This window comes from Pithys albifrons, chromosome 36, assembly GCF_047495875.1.
Source record: "Pithys albifrons albifrons isolate INPA30051 chromosome 36, PitAlb_v1, whole genome shotgun sequence".
Classification (NCBI taxonomy): Eukaryota; Metazoa; Chordata; class Aves; order Passeriformes; family Thamnophilidae; genus Pithys; species Pithys albifrons.
In genome coordinates this window covers 1097049-1117948 of record NC_092493.1, presented here as the reverse complement: position 1 = coordinate 1117948, position 20900 = coordinate 1097049, and the positions used below count along the sequence as shown (strand labels likewise).

Sequence of the window (20900 nt, the reverse complement as noted above, 5' to 3'; positions counted from 1 at the left end):
CCCCCTGTCTCACCCCACTGGGGGACTTCTGAGGGACCACCTGTTGACTAAAACCAGCTCTCAAAAGAAACCTCTCAGACCCAACTGGTGAGCTTGAGCAGCCAGACAGTTATTATCACAACGCCCTGCATGGTCACAGCCCACCGAGTGCCCTGGGAATCAGTTCTCAAAGTGCACACAGAGGGACCTTCACTGCAGCTGATGTGTCAGCATTTCATGAATATTCATTGTTTGTCCCCTTCCTTCCAGTTACATATTTGTGACATTTCTCAACACTTACCAGCATATTTGCATGTCCTTAGAAAGTCTCTGAGGGGTTTCTTTGTGGTTCTCTGACCAATCCGTAGCTGACATGACCCTGCCATTCCCAGGAAGACAGTTCATGGACTGTTCATGGCTCAGAAGGAGACAGGTGGCTTCTTCTCTTCCTTCCCAGTTTCCAGACTTTCTCACTCAAAGCAAAGATTTTTCTTTCTCAAGGGGATTCATAAAAAGGCATCTTTTAAATCAAATCCTCTCAGCTATTCTAGCTTAACATTTAAGGGGTTTCTCTTAGGTCCTGCACTAATCGATAATCTTTCCCATTTCTTTCTTTGTGGGTACTTGGATTTACAGTCTGTAAAGAAACTATGCTTAGCAAATTTGTCTGTTATTGGAACCAGTCCAACCTGGCTTTCTCGTTCCAAAGGATACAGGTTTTGCATTACCAGCTCCTGCCTTAGGGGTAATTCTTATGGGTTCTGCCCTTTTCAACTTTCCTGCAATTCCACTGGCCCACACAATAGGAACAACTGCATGTTCAGCTTCAGCTGGGATGTGGCTGCTGACCGGAGTTATTTCCTGCCCAAGAAGAGCTGCTGCACTGACATGTGTAGCCTCAGGAATTACGATTTCAATATCCCCATTTTTAAAATTTAATTTCTGCCTCAAGTTTTCCAATTCATCCTTCTACAGAAAATGTTTAAGGAAGTTTGGCAAGTAGAGAAACTGATGAATTACAAAATGGTTTCCCAGTTTAACCCCTGTCACACACATAACCTTTCCAGTGGTATTCTTTAATTCTCCTATTTTGTTAAGGAATGAGAAAGTTGTCCCTGTGTGTGACCAATTCATGGGACAACCAGACAGTGGGGACTCAACCCCACACCTTTACCCAAACAGTGGTATAAACATCAGTCTGATGCCTTAGAGGGTATTTTGATTTTTGATTTTTAACTTTATAGATTTTAGAAGTAGCTATAGTGAGCTATAGTGAATGTAGATTTTAGTGTGCCAGTATTTCTAGTAGCTTAAAGTTCAGTGTTTATGCACACCAGCCCTTGTCCCATATCAACCCCTCCAGATTTCACGAGCTGTTTAGTCTGGTTTTCAAGGTAACGGCTGTAAAGCACCTCAAGGCCTGCACCATGAGACACAAACACAGGCTGAGTGACCTCCAAACCCAGAACACATGAAAGCCTTCAAGTGCCCCTTTTGCCATGAGGAGGATGAAGATGATGAAGAGGGGATCCCAAAACTCCCCCAGACTCAATTCCAGATGGGTGTGCTGGGGGCGTAATGGGGCAGGACTGAGGGGAGAGTGAACGGGGATTGGACAGACATTATTATAAACCCATGAAGCCAGTGTTGGGGCAGAAGCGTGGACGGGCATTCCTGGGTGAGCCTGGGTGCTCATTAAAGCTGCTGCTCTCTTGTCTGCACCTGAAATTGGCTTGGAGTCTTTTTCTCCTTAGACTTTTCAGGCAATAATGCTCAGGGTATAGAGTGGGGGAAGAAGGAGGTGGGTGGGACACATTTGGACTGATGGAGTTTGTCTTCCCAACTCACCATTCCATGGTGTCCTGGAGGTGCTGAACACCTGCCCAGCCATGGGAAGAAGGGAAGGAATTCCTTCTTTTGTTTTGCTTGTGTTTGCAGCTTTTGCTTGGCCTTATTAAACTCTCTTTATCTCAACCCACATGTTTTCCAGCTTTTCTATCCCAATTCTGTCCCTGATCCAGCTGGTGGGGGAGTGAGAAGTGGTTGTGAGGGGCTTGGGGGCTGGATGGGGTGAAACCACACCAGCCTTTTTTGATGTCCAGGGTGGGGCTGGGAGTGTTGAAGATACCAACAGATAGGATTGGGATGTGCTGATGGAATTTGCAGCTGCTGGTGCTGTCTGGGCCTCCTGGCTGTGTATCAGAGTCTGGTGCTCCTTGGTGTTGTCGCTGCTACTGAGCTGCTCAGCTCTGACCACCTGTTATGCTTTGAGCTGGCAAACTGCCAACTACCTAGTACACAGTCAAAGAGATCCCCACCAGGGAAAAGGAGTGAGGGAAAAAAAACCAGTCATGAAGCTTTGAAATGGTAGGGCTTTTATATTTACACAGAAAAGAAGAAAACTCAAAGCAGAATATTACACATATTGAATGGAAATAACAACACCTCCACCGACTTGCCCATCTAATAACCCAGATTCCAACCACCCAAATCCCAGAAAACCTCCCAAAAACTCTTCCCGAGAAACCTCCCAGCAAGAGAGAGAGAAATTAACAAGAAAATGTTCATCTTCCTAGATAAACAACAGCATGGAACAACCTAATCTCAGGAGTCAGGGTAGCAGGATCCCCTCTGGTCAGGAGCAGGGACCGAAAGAGGACAGAAACTCATCTTCCCTCTCTTATTATACCCCTTGACACTTCTCGATGATGTCAGATGACATGAAATACCTCTTTGGTTGCTTAAGTCAGGCGATGTTTGTCCCTTCTATTCTATGTCACATCCTTTGAGGCCTGCTAAAAACTGAGGCCTAAATGGGACCTATACTGAAACTAAAGTCAAAACTACCACAACCTCCACCCCTTATTTCATATCATATGACGCAAAAAGCCCATATCCCATATAAATAATTTTCCAGGCTTAAACAGTCCTTGTTCTTTTTCGGAGCCATCTTCCACCCCTCCGTATTGTAGGTAATAGTCCATTAGGATGGGGTAGACATGTTGGGCTGGAAAAGCAGTTCATCATTGGACACCAACACTGGTTCAAGCTCAGGTCTTCTTTATCCGCTGGTTCATGTCCTGCAACATACAACTCAGAAAGCAAGCTACTTTTTCCCCAAGGTTAAATCTTCTTGAGGCACGCATTGGGTCATCCCATCTTCTCTCATTACCCACCAAGTGCATCCTGGTCCCTGAGCAAAAACAATCCCACAGATGAGTTTGCTTTTGTTCGAGGCAGGATTAACCCAGACTGGTTTACCCAGCATGCCTCTCAAGCAGATGATGGGAACCCTGTCTCCATCCACAATGTGAAGGGACTCTGACTGGGCAGGACCAGCTTGGTTAACAGAACCCCTAGTGTTGAATAACCATGTAGCCTTTGCCAGGTGCTGATCCCAATTCTTGAAAGCGTCCCTACCCAAAGCTTTCAGAGTGGTTTTCAATAGTCCGTTACACAGCTCAACCTTCCCAGCAGCTGCTGTGTGCTATGGGATATGTTACACCCATTCAATGCCATGCTCAAAGGAGCAAAGGCCCAGGTGGTAATCAGACTGTTCTTAAAATGAGTCCCATTGTCTGACTCAATTCACTCTGGAGTACCACATCGCCACAACACCTGCTTTTCAAGACCCAGAATGGTGTTTCGGGCAGGGGCAAAAAGCACCGGATATGTCTCCAACCAACCTGCAGTTGCCTCCACCATAGTAAGCACATAGTGCTTACCTTGGCGAGTCTGTGGCAGTGTGATATAATCAACTTGCCAAGCCTCACCATATCTGTACTTGTCCCACCGCCCACCATACCACATGGGCTTCATTCTCTTGGCTTGTTTAATGGCGGTACATATCTCACAGTCACGGATAACCTGGGAAAGAGTGTTCATGGTTAGATCCACCCCTCGGTCTCGTGCCCACCTATAGGTCGCATCTCTGCCTTGATGGCCTGAGGTGTCATAGGCCCTTCCAGCTAGGAACAATTCTCCTTTGTGTTGCCAGTCCAGATCTACTTGTGACACTTTAACCTGGGCAGCTTGGTCTACCTGTTTGTTGTAATGTTCGTCATTAGCTCGATTTTTGGGCACATGGGCATCCACATGACGAATTTTCACAGTCAAGTTCTCTATTTGGTTGGTGATGTTTTGCCATTGTCTCAGGTTTGGCCCAGTTTTTACCAACCCTGGACTGCCTCCCCCCTCCTCCCAAAGCCTTCCCAGCAAAGGAGAAAAAAACTGCAAAGAAAAGAACTCGAAAGAAACTGAACAGACTTAAAAGGAAATTACATTTTCTAACATCCACAAACCACGTATGCAATTGTATACACTATATGGGGCCCCACCCCAGGGAAAAAGAAGGGAAAAGGCGGGGGGGGGGTAGGGGAAGAACTGGTTAACAAGAAATATGGAGAGACAAACCCAAACCAAAACAAATGAAACAGACAGACACAATTAAAAACTTCAGGAAAGGAGAACAGGCGTGGTACAATCTCACCCGGGCTAGGAAGACCAACAGAACCAACAGGACCGTCCAGGCGCCTCCCTGCTCCCTCCAGCTCCCGGAGGAAGGAAAACTAAACTCCTCCTCTGTTATGTGGAAAAACACGTGTGGAATACTTTGTAATGTCCACTTCCGTAGTTATACCTAGTTGCTGAGGAAGCCATGGGTCAAACCCATTACAGCCATATATGTGCAGCCCAGATGGGTTTTTCTCCATGTCTCCAATTGGTTTTCCTCCATCAGTTTAGCCATCCCCAGAGGACATTTGCTGTCATCCACGAGTCAGTGCAGAGGTAAAGCCTCCACCACTTCTCTCATTCAGCAATGTCCAGGGCCAATTGAACCGCTTTGAGCTCTGCAAATTGACTTGATTCACCCTTCCCCTCAATAGCCTCTGCTAATTGTTGAGGGGGACTCCAAACAGCTGCTTTCCACTTTCGGGTTTTCCCTAACACGTGACAAGAATCATCAGTGAAGAGGGCATAATGCTTATCCTGCTCAGGCAACTGGTTGTATGGTGGGGCTTGTTCGGCTCGGCTCACCTGTTCTCCCTCCTCCTCATCTGCCAGGCTGAAATTCTCGCCTTCAGCCCTATTTGTTATGATCTCAAGGATTCCAGGGTGACTTGGTTTTCCAATTCGAGCATGCTGTGTAATCAGAGCAATCCACTTGCTCCATGTAGTATCAGTGACATGATGTGTGGAGGGTACCTTCCCTTTGAACATCCAGTTCAACACTGGTAGTTGAGGTGCTAGGAGAAGCTGTGCTTCTGTGCAAGTTACTTCTGAGGCTGCTTATATCCCCTCATAAGCTGCTAGGATCTTTTTCTCTGTAGGGGTGTAGTTGGCTTCAGATCCTCTGCAGCTGCAACTCCGGAATCCAAGTGGTTGGCCCCAGGCTTCCCCAAGAACCTTTTGCCAGTGGCACCAGGAAGCACCATTACTTCCAGCAGCAGAGTAGAGTATATTTTTCATGTCTGGTCCCGTCCTGACTGGTCCAAGACCCACAGCATGTGCAATTTCTTGCTTAATCTGCTTAAAGGCTTGTTGCTCTTCAGGGCCCCATTGGAACTTGTTCTTCTTGTGAGTCACTAAGTAAAGTGGGCTTACAATTTGACTGTACCCTGGGATATGCATCCTCCAAAAACCTATGGCCCCCAGGAAAGCTTGCGATTCCTTTATGTTAGTTGATGCAGCCATTGCTACAATCTTGTTGATGACTTCTGTTGGGATCTGTCATCGTCCACCTTGCCACTTGACTCCCAGGAACTGGATCTCTTTCGCTGGTCCTTTGACCTTGCTCTTTCTGATGGCATGACTGCCTCTAAGGAGAATTTGAATGATTTTTTTCTCCTTTTTCAAAGACTTCCTCTGCTGTGTCTCCCGATAAAATAATATCATCAATGTATTGCAGGTATTCTGGGGCCTCATCCTGCTCTAGTGTAGCCTGAATTAGTCCATGGGAATGGTGGGACTATACTTCCACCCCTGGGGCAGTCGGTTCCAGGTGTACTGCACACCCCTCCACGTAAAAGCAAACTGTGGCCTGCACTCTGGTGCCAAGGGAATGGAGAAGAATGCATTAGCAATGTCAATAGTGGCATACCACTTTGCTGCCTTGGACTCCACCTCATACTGCAGTTCCAGCATGTCTGGCACAGCGGCTCTCAGTGGTGGCGTAACTTCATTCAAACCCTGATAGTCCACAGTCAATCTCCATTCTCCATCAGACTTACGCACAGGCCAGATGGGGCTGTTGAAGGGTGAGTGGGTCTTGCTGACCACCCCTTGGGCTCTCCAACTCTCGGATCAACTTATGGGAACCACAGAGTCTCTGTTCCTTTTTGCTGTTGATGAACAGTTCGGGTGGCAATTGGCACTTGTTGGTCTTTGACTCGCAACAATCCCACAACAGAAGGATCTTCCAAAAGGCCAGGCAGGGCAGATAATTGTGTAAGTCTCTCTGCAGCAACTGCAGCCACACCAGAAGCCCATCGATAGCCCTTTGGATCTTTGAAGTATCCTCTTTTGAGGTAGTCCATGTCAAGAATGCAAGGGGCATCTGGGCCAGTCACAATGGGAAGCCTTTCCCATTTGTCTCCTGTCAAACTCACTTCGGCCTCTACCACCAATAACTCTTGGCTTCCCCCTATTACTCCAGAGAACCACATGGGCTCTGTGCTTTTATGCCTCGATGGCATCAATGTACATTGTGCACCTGTATCTACCAAAGCTCGATATTTTTGAGTCAGATGTGCCAGGCCACAGAATCCACACAGTCCAAAAGACTCGGTTGTCCCTTTCCTCCTCCTGGCTGGAGGCAGGGCCCCTCCGTTGATGTTCCCGGTCAAAGCATTCACTATCTGACTTCAGCAATGTTCTGTTAGAGACTTGTCTTGGTTTGAGATAAGCAACTGCCAACCCCTCCCCCAAGAACAGAGAGAAAAGCTTCTCTCCTAACACCAGGGAAAGGGAGGAAAAGAGAGGGGAGAGAAAAAAAACACTTCAAATCGCATTTATACTAAAACTACATATATTTTTCACAGAAAGAGACAATTAGAAGAGAGTACAAATATACACTCACACAAGTCTGCAACAACAAGTTCCCCACCTCAACTTCATAACGAACACACAAATTCTACTGTACTAACTACACATTACTTAAGAAAAGACTTATTCCCCAGGGAGACAAACTCAAGCAGAAAGGAGAGACCCCGAACAACAGATTTTACTTTCCTGAGATACCCTGTGAGCCAGTGGTGGGCCTGGTCCTCTCCATCCCCCCTGGGACAGCATCGTGCATCCTCCCAAAAGGAGGGCTGAGAAGCGACTGCCCTAACCACTCCCACACTGGTTCCTACTTCCCTGGAGATGATGTCATAATGTGGTATGGAATACAAAATTACTGGCTAGGAGAGGTCAGCTGTTAGCTCAGCCCAGCTCAAGTCAGCTGACAGCTTCGGCCTAGTCCAAACTCCAGAGCCCAAATTTAGGCCCACCTAGGTGAACCCATAACAGTGGCTCTGGTGATGGGTGATGGAGTTGGAGCAGCAGACAAAGCTCCTCCCACATTTGGGGCACGCACAGGGCTTCCCTTACTGGTGGGTGCGTTGGTGTTTGGTCAAGTGAGAGCTGGTGGTGAAGCTCTTCCCACACGCGTCACATTTGTACGGCCTCTCCCCGGTGTGGGTACGCCGGTGCCTGATGAGGTCGGAGTTCTGGTTGAATCTCTTCCCGCAGTCGGTGCACTGGAAGGGCCTCTCCCCCGTGTGTGTGCGCTGATGCACGAGGAGACGTGAGCTTGTCTGAAACCTCTTCCCACACTCGGAACACTCAAAGGGCCTCTCCCCAGTGTGGATCCTTCGGTGGATGACAAGCTCAGAGTTCTGCTTGAAGCCCTTCCCACAGTCCACACACAAATAAGGGCTCTCCCCAGTGTGGACGCGCCGGTGGGTGACGAGGTTGGACTTCCGGTTGAATCTCTTCCCGCAGTCGGTGCACTGGAAGGGCCTCTCCCCCGTGTGTGTGCGTTGATGCTTGAGGACATCTGAGCTGCTCCGACACCTTTTCCCACACTCGGAGCACTTGTAGGGACGTTCCCCGGTGTGGATCCTCTGGTGGCGGATCAGGTGGGAGCTGTGACTGAAGCCCTTCCCACATTCCCTACATGTGTAGGGCCGTTCCCCAGTGTGGATGTGCTGGTGGCAAATGAGGTGGGAGCTCTTGCTGAATCCCTTCCCACATTCCAAGCACTTGTAGCGCTTCTCCCTGCTCTGAAGCTGCTGCTGCACTTCCAGGTCAGAGCTCTGGTTGGAGCTGTGGCCATCTTTCCCATGCTGGGTGGCTCTATCCTGCTCAGAGGACCCAAAACTCAGTTGAGAGCTTCTCCTCCTGCGGGATCTCCTGGGCTTTTCCTCCTTGGTGACTTCCTGCTCTGTGGAGCTGTTCAAAACAGCCTCTGCCACCTGGTTCTGTCGAGGGGATTTTTGCTCCGTGCTCTCCATGCTCAGCTCAGGACCTGAGGCAGGAAGGACAATGAGAGGAAGGAACAATGAACAGGAAAAAGGAGAGGAAGAAAGAAAACCAGAAAGGAACAAGGAGAACGAACATGGAAAATGAAACAAAAAGAAAAGCAAAAGAAAAAGGAAGAAGGAGAAAAAGCAACAAAAAAAAGGTAAGAAGAAAAAGAAGCAAGTAAAGGGAGAAAGAAAGGATGAAAGAAGAAAGAGAAGGAAAGGTACAAAAGAAGAAAAGGAAGGAAGGAAGGCAGGAAGGAAGGCAGGAAGGAAGGAAGGCAGGAAGGAAGGAAGGCAGGAAGGCAGGAAGGCAGGAAGGCAGGAAGGCAGGAAGGCAGGAAGGCAGGAAGGAAGGAAGGAAGGAAGGAAGGAAGGAAGGAAGGAAGGAAGGAAGGAAGGAAGGAAGGAAGGAAGGAAGGAAGGAAGGAAGGAAGGAAGGAAGGAAGGAAGGAAGGAAGGAGAATGAACTTAAGGGAAGTTGGAGAAAGGAAGGAAGGGGTAAGAAGGAATAAGAAAAACAAAGGAGAAAAAGCAAAGAAGGAGAAAAACAAGATGAAGTAAAGAGGAAATGATAAAAACTGAAAGGAAAAAGGGAGAAAGAGAAAGAATAAAGGTTGGAATGAGAAAGAAGGAAAAGGAACAATGAAAAGGAAAGAGGAAAGAACAAAAAGCAGGAAGAAGAGAAAGGAAGAAAGATAGAAAGAAAAAAACAGAAGGAAGAAGGAGAGGAAAGTACAAAAACAGAAAAAGAAAGAAGGAAGAAAAAGGGAGAAATAGAGTAGGGAAGAAGAAGGAAAGACAGGGCATTTGTCTCTGACCCACAGGGAAGGCCAAGGACATCCCCCCAAACCAGGCCCCGGCAGGATGGCATCGGCAGCGGGGCTGTCCTGCAGCCGGGGCCATGCTGGGCTGGAAGATGCAGCACAAGAGAGGGGCAAAGGGGCACTGACTTCCTCCTCACCTGCCTGGGGGTCCTGGGGAATTTTCCTCTTCCTTGCAGTCTCCTCCTCTATCTCGCAAAGTTTTGGGTATGAGAAATCCTATTCTGGGGGTAAAAAAAAATATGTCAGCACGTTGGTTGGGGGTTTCTGCTTTCAAATCTAACTCTAGAAAGACACCAGTGTCTCAGTTTGAACCAATTTAGCAGGAGGGGTATTGTCGAACTAAAGTCTCTTGCTTGGGATTCCCTACTCAGGTTTCTGCAATGCAGAAAGAGTGAAAAAATACATTTATATGGAAGGGAAAAAAACAAAGAAACAAAAAAACCAAACAATCCTCTTTACCAAGAAGAAATGCTGAAAACAATACTCAGAAAACTGGGCTTAACAAAGTCAGGAGGAGAAACTTCCCAAGCCCAGCCCACTATATCTAGTCAAGGTAGTGCCTGGCCCCCCACTTCCTATAAGATTATAAGTCAGAATTACAATTTAATGACAATATTACAACAAATGTAATGGCAGAAAGAGAAAAAATGGTTTTAACCCACAAAACCCCAGAAGTATAACCCAGCCCCCTGGGGCACAAGCACAGAGGGGTTTGTTAGTCCCTGTGCTGAACCCTTTGTGGTTCTCCCAAGTCCAAGGTAAAAGTTTGAAGTTGAAAACCTGTTGGTGCAGCTGACAGTTGTAGTCTGGTGGAGAGTGGTGGTCACAGGCTGGTTGAAGGTGGTGGTCTCCTCCTGTTGAGGTTTTGGTCCTCCTCTCAACCCAATGAGTGTCCCCTGAGGTCTTCCTAGCCCCAGATATGTACCCCAGGGAGCACCCAGTCCCTCCCCCAGGGCGGGGACTCACACAATGGGTGATTAACTCTGTGAGTCAGGGGGTATTTTGGAACCCTTGATGGCCCATTAGCAGCCACGCCCCCCCAGACTCAGTGTGCAGGTGCCAACGACTCCCTGCAGGGGAGTTATCCCAGCTCTTATCTCACAGATAGGGCTGGTTTAGTGAGACATTCATGTCAATGTTTTCAATACCTGTATAAATACCAATTTTTTCAAGTACTCTCAGCACAATTATTATATTCTTTATTACAGTATTTTACAATATTATTATAATTATATCATATTAGAACTGCTACAGGCCCTCACTCCAGTTGAAATTACTGAAAAGTGTGGCATTAAAAACTGTCCCTCCACATTTTGGGATGGTGTCTCAGACCTGGAATGTGCCAATGGGAAAGGATAATTGAGGGACTGAGTTCCAGTTTTACTTCTATATGACAAGAAGAAAACTAAAAAATATGTGTGTTCTGTCCCAGGTAGCTCCAGCTATGAGAAGGATCCAGGGTGTAAATACTAATTAGGATTAATCAATCCTCAAGCTGCACACCAGTTACACTCTCCTTACAACCAGGAGAAAAACCTCAGTGGACAAAAGCTGATGCATGAACTGTCATTTTAGACATGGAGGTTCAAAGGTTATTTAGGTCACATGTTTAGGGCTGGTTTGGGTCCTAGTTTTGGTTTTCTTCTAGGGCTGGTTTTGTAGCTGGTTGAGGGCTCTTTTAGGATTGGTTTTAATTCTAGTTTCAGGGCTGGTTTAGGACTCATTTAAGGCTGGTTTTAGGGCTTACTTATTTCTGGTTTAGTGCTGGTTTAGGGCTGCTCTACAGCTGGTTGTAGTACCTGTTAAGAGCTGGTTCGGGGCTGTTTTCAAGTCTGGTTTTAGGGCTGGTTTAGTGAGACATTGGTGTCCATCTTTTCAATAAATGTATAAATACCAAATTATTTTCCAAATGCCATGAGCACTAAAACCAGTCCATTTTATGCATTATTTTTTTCAGTATTATTATATTCGCTGTGCCTCACCTAAAAAGTCCATTGCGCAGGCTTGAGGGGTTCACCCGCATTGCAAAGCCCTGTAGCGACAGGTGAGGGTCGAAAACGGCAGGTGATAGGAAGCAGCTGGAAGGCTCAGACCCAACCCTGCATGCAGGCAGTTCAGGATATGGGTCATTCGAGACTTGACCCTGGAGATGAGGGTCTCTTGCGGCAGCATCCTGAACAACCAAGCAGCCTTTTCTTGGGACAGCACTGCTTGCTCCACTCGGAGAGGGGCCCAGCAAAGGTGGCCTAAACAAAGCTCATCTCCACACCCGGTTGGATAACCGCGGCCAACCGGCATCTTCCATGCGGTCAAACAAAAACAAAGAGATTTCAAAGGCATACACCTGCCTGCAAAGGTGTGCTCAAACTAACACTCACATGTTGGAACATCAGAACCATGCTTGATACTGGGGATAGTGGACGGCCTGAGCATCGTTCTGCTCTAATTGCCTACGAACTGTCATGGCTCAACATTGACGTTGCTGCTCTCAGTGAAGTTCATCTTCATGAGGAAGGCAGCCTTAAAGAGCATAGTGCCGGCTACACACTCTATTGGTCAGGCAAACCCAAAACCGAAAGACCCCTTTCAGGAGTTGGCTTCATAATTAAAAACTCCATTGCCTCCAAACTTGAAAATCTGCCGACAGGTCATTCCGATTACATTATGTCCTTACGCCTCCCACTACATAACAACTAACATGTTGGTTTTTTTAGCATATATGCCCCAACTCTCCAAGCTGACCCAGCAGAAAAAGCCAAATTCTACACTGACCTGCGCCGTCTCACCCAAAATGTTCCTGCAGATGATAAGATCATAATCCTTGGTGACTTCAGTGCCAGAGTAGGTAAGTCCTGGGCAAGCATGGCATTGGAAACTGCAACCATAGTGGAGGCATCCTGCTAGAGTTTTGTGCAGAACGGCAGCTCACCATCACCAACACTATCTTTCAACAGAAAGACAGCCTGAAGACAACCTGGATGCAACCTCAATCCAAGCACTGGCACCTCATTGACTATATCTTAGTACAACAGACAAATGTCAGCGATGTCCGTCATACTCCAGTGATGCCGAGTGCAGAATGTCAAACAGACCATCGCCTTGTGCGCTGCAAACTTAACCTCTGCTTCAAGCCCAAGCCTAAGAGAGGCAGCATTCCAAGGAGGAGGCTCTAAGTTAACAATCTTCAAACAGCCACAGTGAGAGACAGCTTCCAGGGAAACCTTCAAACTAGACTTAAAGATAATCCCATAGATCTCTCTCCTGAAGCATTTTGGCAACATATTAAAAGTTGCATCCTGCAGTCCTCTGAAGAGTTCCTAGGGTTCTCCTCCAAGAAAAACAAAGACTGGTTTGATGAAAACAATCAAGAGATCCAGGAATTGTTGAAGAAGAAGAGAACTGCTCACCCAGCACACCTTGCTCAGCCATCTTGCCATATAAAAAAGCCGCCTTTCGTCTTGCATGCAGTGAGCTCCAACAGAAACTTCGAGACATCCAGAACAAATGGTGGCTCAACCAAGGAGAAAAGACAAAACTATGCGCAGACTTGGGTGACCAAAGAGGATTCTATGTGGCCCTGAAAGCAGTGTACGGACCCACACACCAGGTTCAAAGCCCCCTACTCAGTGCAGATGGTCAAATGCTTCTCACAGATAAAACCTCCATCCTGAACCGATGGTCAGAGCACTTTCAGACTCTCTTCAGTGCCAGCCATGTAGTCCAAGGCGCAGCAATTCAGCACATTACACAACAACCGGTGAAACATGAATTGGATGCAGCCCCTACTATGGGAGAGACACTTAAGGCCATACAACAGGTGAAAACTGGAAAGGCTTCCAACCAAAATCTGGAAGCATGGACGTCAAGCATCACACCTGGACTAGCACAAAGGAGAGTTGTTCCTGGCTCGATGGGCCCATGATGCCTCAGGCCACCTGTAGGTGGACGAGGCCGAAGGGTGGATTTAACCATGAACATTATTTCCCAAGTTATCTGCTATTGTGAAACCCCTGAGAAGGGGATAGTGACCCCATTGTGGGGATAGAAACCCCTGAAAAGGGGATGGAGACCCCTGAGAAGGGGATAGAGACCCCAGCGTGGGGCCAGTAACCCCAGTGTGGGGATGGTGACCTTAATGAGGGTGTAGTCACCCCTGAGAAGGGGATGGGATGATCCCAATGTGCAACTCAAGGATATTTAACCTTGAGAAAAAAAGGTAACTTGCATTTTGAGTTCTGTGTTGCAGGACATAAACCATTAGATGAAGAAGACCTGAGCTGAACTGGTGTTGGTGTCCAATGATGAACTGGTTTTTTTCCTGCCTGAAGTACCTACCCCATCCTAATGGACTATTTCCAACAATATGGAAGGATGGAAGACAGCTCTGGAAAGAACAAGGACAGTTTAAATGTGGGAATAAATAGATGTAGACTTATAAAATATAAGTTTGACGTCATTTGGTATGAAATAAGGGGTGGAAGTTGTAGTGGTTTTAGCTAGGCCTCACATTGTCAGGCTCAGAGAATCTATGTGGATTGGGAGACAGCTCTCACCTGACTGGGTAACCAAGGAAGTATTTCATGTCAGATGATGCAAACTTAAGATATGTGTACAGCAGTGGGAGGTGTTAGGTCAGTTCCATCATGGCTGCACTAAGAGGAGAACGTCTGGCAGCTCCTCTACTATGCTAGGCCCTGCTCCGGCTGCTGCTGCTTGCATTTTGTTTGAGTTCAGGGAAGTAGAAATATTTTGTTGTTATACTTTCTCTTTCTTGCAGGGTGTCTTTTAGAGTGCTTATGAATCTAGGGTAGCGGGCTTTGTATTAACTGGGGAGTGAGAGGTTATTTCTTCTTACACATGTATAACTTGCGTAAGTGTGTGTTATATTGCAGTTTCCACTTAATTTTCTCTTTTCTGTATAAATACATGTAGTTAGTTTCAGCATAAACCTGGTTTGAAGGGTTTTTTACCCTCGCTCTTCTTTTTCCCTTGGCTGGTTGGGGGGGTAGGAACACTTTTTCTCTGTCTTGGACACTTGGCATTTTGCCAGCTCAACCCAAGACAAACTCCATGCCAAATTTCACGAGCTTGTTGTGCGTTGCTGGGAACAAGGGGAACTACCACCAGATCTCCGTGACACAGTCATCATCACCCTGTGCAAGAAGAAAGGAGAAAAATCAGACTGCTCAAATTACTGTGATATTACTTTGTTCTCCATTGCTGGTAAAATCCTTGCAATCCTTCTGAACAGATTAGTACTCACTATTGCAGAAGAACTTCTACCTGAAAGCCAGTGTGGTTTCAGAGCCAACAGGAGCACCACAGACATGGTGTTTGTTCTCAGACAACTGCAAGAGAACTGTAGGAAACAGAACAAAGGTCTCTATGTAACCTTCATTGACCTCACCAAAGCTTTTGACACTGAGAGCAGAAAAGGTCTGTGGCAGATCTTGGAATGTTTAGGATGTCCCCCCAAGTTCCTCAAAATCATCATCCTGCCACATGAGGATCAGCGTGGACAACTCAGATATGGCGATGCACTCTCTGAGCCCTTTCCAATAACCCATGGTGTGAAACAAGGTTGCGTTCGTGCGCCAACTCTATTCACAATCTTCTTCAGCATGATGCTCCAAAGAGCCACAGCAGACCTCGATGAAGGAAACAACATCTACATCTGATATCGTACCGATGGAAGCCTCTTCAGCCTAAGGTGACTGAAGGCCCACACCAAGACCCTGAATCACCTTGTCCAGAGCTGCTTTTTGCTGACAATGCCGCCCACGTTGCTCACACAGAAGCAGCTCTGCAGCACTTCACATCCTGCTTTGCAGAGGCTGCTGAGCTTTTTGGGCTGGAAGTCAGCCTGAAGAAGACAGAAATTCTCTACCAACCTGCACCTCAGGAAGTCTTCCATCATCCTCACATCACCATAGGCAATTCAGAGCTTAAGTCAGTCCAGCAGTTCACCTATGTGGGAAGTATCATTTCCTCAGACGGTAAGATTGACAAAGAGACAGACAACAGGCTGGCAAAGGCATACAGAGCCTTTGGAAAACTCCATAAAAGAGTCTGGTCCAATAAACACCTGAAGAAAAGTACAAAGATTAGTGTCTACAGAGCCATTGTACTGTCTTACTCTCTTATATGGGTCTGAATCCTGGGTCATCTACCGCCACCACCTGCAGCTTCTCGAACGCTTCCATCAGCGCTGCCTCCGTTCAATCCTAAACATCCACTGGTCTGATTACGTGACCAATGTGTCTGTTCTCGAACAGGCAGGGGTCAGCAGTATCGAGGCCATGCTGATGAGAACGCAGCTGTGCTGGGCAGGGCACATCTCCAGGATGGAGGATCACCCACCGTCTCCCAAAGATTGTGCTCTGTGGTGAACTCGCCACCGGCTGCCGCAAGAGAGGAGCCCCGAAGAAGAGATACAAGGACTCCCTGAAACAACACCTCAGCTTTGGCCATATTGACTAACACTAATGGTCCATTCTGGCCTCCAATCAGGATTCATGGAGACTCATCATTCACAACGCTGCTGCTTCCTTTGAGAATGCAGCAGAGTCAGTCTGGAGGAGAAAAGACAACACAGAAAGAACCGTTCCTTGCCAATGTCACCCAGGGAGATGTTCCGCTGTGCCTTTTGTGACCGGACCTGCCTATCCCGTATCGGCCTTTTTAGCCACCAGCATGTGCAGCAAGCGAGGGTAGTGCCCTTCCCAAATCTTCGTTCACGAAGCCTGGCCATGATCATAATTACAGTAATACTATAAAATAATGTAATAAATAACATATAATAAAACTGAAAAATTATTGCATAAAATTATTGGAGTTATGATAGCACTTGAAAAACAACTTGGAATTTATACAGGTATTGAGCACATTGACACTAATATTTAACAAAAAAAGTGGTGCCCCAAATTTATCTAGGAGATAAATATTCCTTAACTCTCCATGATATCTCTGGGAAAAGTCTCAGCAACATCTGGAGTCCATCAGCTCACCAGTTTGATCTCCCTTGATACTTTATTGCTTTGGTCACCAAGCCCAGGGCTGAGGGCAGAGCAGCACCAGAGGAGCAGAAAGTCCCAGGTTTGCCCAGGAAACGAACACATGGACTTACCAATAATGCAACATAAATCTCCCATTTTCTATCAGCTTTAGTAATCAAAAACCTGTCCTAAACTAGCCTCAAAACAGTCCTAAACCAGCCTCAAAGCAGCCCTAAGCCTGCCCTAAACTATTTCTAAACCAGCCCTAAAACCAGCCTCAAACCAGCCCTAAACGTGTGATCCAAATAACTTTTGAACCTCCAAGTCCAAAATTACAGTTCATGCATCAGTTTTTGTCCACTGAGGTTTCTTTCTCTTGGTTGTAAGGAGAGTGTAACTGGCTGTGCAGCTTAAGACTTAATTAATCCTCATTAATATTTACACCCTGGATCATCTCATAGCTGGAGCTACCTGAGACAGAACACACATATTTCTTAGTTTTCTTCCTGTCACACAGAAGTAAAACTGTGGAACTCAGTCCCTCAATTATCTTTTTCCATTGGCACATTACAGGTATGAGACACCATCAGAAAATGCAGAGGGAAAGTTTGTAATGCCACACTTTTCAGTACTTTCAACTGGGGTGAGGCACTGTAGTAGTTCTAGTAAGATATAATTATAATAATATTGTCAAAAACTATAATACAGAATATAATAATTTTGATAAATTAATGTGCCAAATTGACTTTTTGAGTGCTGAGAGCACTTGAAAAAAAATTTGGTATTTATACAGGTATTGAAAACATTGACAATAATGTGTAACTAAACCAGCCCTAAAACTAAAGTTTAAACCAGTCCTAAACCAGCCCTTAAACCAGCTCAAAACCCAGCCTTTAAATCCAGTTCTAAACTGGCAGGGGGTTGGAACTGGATCCAAGTCCAGAGGAGGAGTTGGGTTTTTAACTAACTCCTGAAACTCAATTCACAGAATCACAGGATTGTTTGGGTTGGAAGGGCCCTTAAAGCTCATCCCTTTCCAAACCCTGCCATGGGCAGGGACACCTTCCACTGGCCCAGGTTATTGCCATGTTTGCCTCTTTCCAAGCAGTGAAGGATTTACAAGATTTCCAAATCAAACCTCTGACTCTCCAAAATCTTGGCTTTGACTGTCCAAAAGGTGCCCAAAAGCTGCAGAACTGTCTGCAGTGTGTGACCCTTCCCCCCTAACCAGGCAGGTCATTTGGGGGTTGGAAATGGTTTGCAGGGTCTGGGTGAAAGTTCTGGGGATCTCTCCGGTGTTTTGAAGGTCTCTGGGAGGTTCTCTGGGGGTTTTAAAGGGGGGTATTGGGTGTTTTGGGATCATCTGGGGATATCTTGGGGGTTTGGGGGGCCGGGGGAGGGGGGGGTGTCTCTGGGGTGTTTTGACGGGCTCTGGCAGGTCCAGGAGGGGATCTGGGGCATCCTGGGGGAGTTTTGGGGGCCCCAGGTGGGGGTTTCAGGATCTCAGCAGATTTTTTTCGGGGGGGAGGTGGGAGGGACCTGACGGCCGTGCCGGGGTGGCGGGAGGGGCTTACCCGGCTTCTCCACCTGCACCGTCACGGCCCACACGGCGCGGGGGGTCCCGAGAAGAAGGAGCTCCGGGAGAGGATGGGGAAAGCTCCGGGACAGGAGAGGGAAAAACGCACGGCCTCCTCCCCTCCCCCCGCCACATCCGGGTCTGCGCCCGTCACTGCGCAGGCGCTGACGCCACTGCCCGCCCGACCCCGAGTACTCCGCGGTTGTCATGGCAACGCGCGGGCAATGCGAGGAGTGACGGCGGAAATGGCCAATGGGCGCTCAGGATCAAAGAGTGACAGGTACAGCAGCCAATGCACACTCGGCAAATTCTCCAGCCCCGCCTTTCTGGGCCCGCCCATCGTTTTCCGGGCGGAACTTCTCGACCCGCCCCGATCGGCGGAAGAGCCCGGGCAGGGTCAGGCAGGGCCGGGCAGGATCGGTCAGTCCCGCCCCGGTGCCCCGGGCGCTCCCCCCGCCGCAGCCCCCGCTGCCCCCGCTCCGCCGCTGCCGGGCCGGCCCTGGCGCTGGGTCGGGCCCCGCGGGCTCTGCTGCTGCTGTCGAGGGCCGAGGGAGCTGCGAGCGGGGCCGGGATCGGCGCTCCGGGGCAGGAGAGATCCCTCCCCGAGCACCATCTCGGGCAAATCAGACTCTGAGTGGGCGTGTGAATTAAATTGTTACTGCCAGAATGAGAGCAGGAGAATGAGAAGTAGAACTTAACCCGACAAACCCCTTCCCCCCACCCCTCCCTCCTTCCCAGTTGGGCCTCCTCCCCCTCAGCGGTGCAGGGAGCTGGGAATGGGGGTCCCACTCAGTTGGTGGTGGTGCTGCTGCTCAGGGAGAGGGGTTGGAGTCCTTGCCCTTCTCCCCTGTGGGGTCCCCGTGGTTTTGGGCTTATCCTCTTTTATCCTGTTTCCTGGTGCGGAAAGAAACTGGGACAATTTCCTGGTATTTTTTCCCGGTTTTTTTTTCCATCAGGTCTTGGATACATGAGAAAGAAAATCATTGTACCTCTATCAATAGCTAATGCTGGGGGTTCTGGGGCCAGCCCCAAATTGGGCTTAACACCCAAAAACACGAAGAAAAAGGAGGGAACAAGGTTGGGAATTGGTGGTTGTTTCATGGAGTGGTCCAAGTGTCTTCAATCTGGAAAAAATGTGAATTTCGGGGGTGGACAATGACACGGGGGGGAGGGGAGAAGAAAAGTCAAAATAAAGATGATGTAAAATTCAATCAAACCCCAGACTCACCCCTTCCCAGTGGGAGTGGTGCCATCCCTGTGATTCAGGTCAGAACTCCTGTCAGGGGATCAAAGAGGCCAAAGATTGGGTCAAAACCAACAGCAAAGGCCATTTCAAGTCCCTCTCAGCCCATATTTTGAGGAAGAAACACCCAATAGTACCTGTCTCCTGCTCACCTGCCTGTGACTGCAGAGCTCCAGCCCCTGACAGGCTTCAGCCTCACATTAGGAACCTCAAATAAAATCTTTGTGAATCAATTTAAGGAATTTCCACCTGTTTTCCTCCTATTTGGCCCAAGCATTGCCCCCTCAGGTGTTTCTGCATTCCCAGTGAGTCCCTTGCCCTGGCTGTGCTCAGCCCCATTTCCCCAGGCACAGGGAAGGCTGCAGAATGTAGAAATATGTTTTTAGAAAACAGATAAGAGGCCTGGCTGGTGCCATTTTTGGGGGCCAGACTCGCCTCAGTCACGATGTCAGAGGGTGTCCGAGGTCAGTGTCACTCTCAGGACTTGTCATGGGCAGGGAAACAGTTTGTGCCAATCTGAGGCATTCTGGGGATGGACTTTCTCCAGCCAAGAAATGTCACAGGGAGTGTATTTGGGCAGAAAAATGCTTCTTTCAGGCTCTGGGAAGACTTTTGTGTCTGTTACCTTTGGGCTCCATTTGCTTCTCCATCCCCATGTTGAGGTTTCTAAACTCATGGGGAGAGTTGGGTTTGGTGGCCTCTAAAATGGGATCTGGGCTTGAAAAGAGCAGGGAAAGGCTGGAAAACCTCTGGAATTGGTACAGTTTTGCCTCCAAGGCCCTTCCCTTGGTGGCCAAAAGCAGCCCCAGGGGAGCCAACCCAGCTGGGAGGGGAGGGAAGGGGCTGAGGGAGGAGCTGAGGGCTGGAGGGTCCCACGGCCACCAACTCCCAGCCCTGCCAAGGGCTGCAAACTGAGCCCATTCCAGGAGGTTCCAGGTGCTCCACTCCAGCCCTGTGTCCCAGGCTGCTGCACCCCCTGAGCTCCCTCAGCTCTTGGCTCTGCAAGGAATTGGGAAACTGGGCTCATGGAAAGAGAAGCTGTGAAGATCAGGCCTGTGAGCTGGTGGTGCTCCAGAATGAGACACAAATGGGAAATAGGGAGGAGGAGGCTTGAAAAGGACCCCAAAGTCCTGGGTTTTCAGGTGGGCAGGGATTGAGGAGGCTTTGGGGTGGTGTTCAGGGCACAGGGACACTTGTGCCCCATGGATTTGGGATTCACATTTCCTCAGTGGCTTTGCATCCCATGAAACTCTCCCCAGAGAGATTTTTGGAACAACTGGTCACCTCCATTTCCCAGGAGAACCCCAAGGCTTTTCCAGGCAGGAACCTGCAGCCAGTGTGGGTTGGAGTGAGGGCAGGGCAGGAGTGGGGATGGGTGAACAACACATCCAGCACCCCCCAGGTGGGACTGTCCAAGGGCTGTTGGGATAAAAAGCAGCTTTGCTTCATTTCAGACCCATTTTGTGCCCTGATCCCTCTCCCTGAGTTTGTGGGGTCTGTGCAAAGGTTTCTGTTCCTCTGGCAACGCTCTGCAGACCAAGGGCTGGGGGCACAGGGCACAGTGGGATGATAATTAATCAGGAACAAATGAATAATGAATAATTTAATTAGCAAAAGCTTTCATAAGTGGAAACAAAAATATTAATTTAATTATTAAGCTAATAAAAATAAATCATTAAAATAAATTAGTAAATAAAAATAAGTAAAAGAAATGCATTAAAATTACGTATAAATCAATAATAAAGAAATTAAAAATAAAAATAAATTTTAGAA

The 20900-nt window shown here is 47.9% G+C and overlaps 1 pseudogene; it reads left to right on the top strand.

The window, feature by feature from the left end:
- LOC139684186 (zinc finger protein 420-like) overlaps positions 1-20900 on the top strand; it is a 53512-nt pseudogene that overhangs the window by 16139 nt on the left and 16473 nt on the right.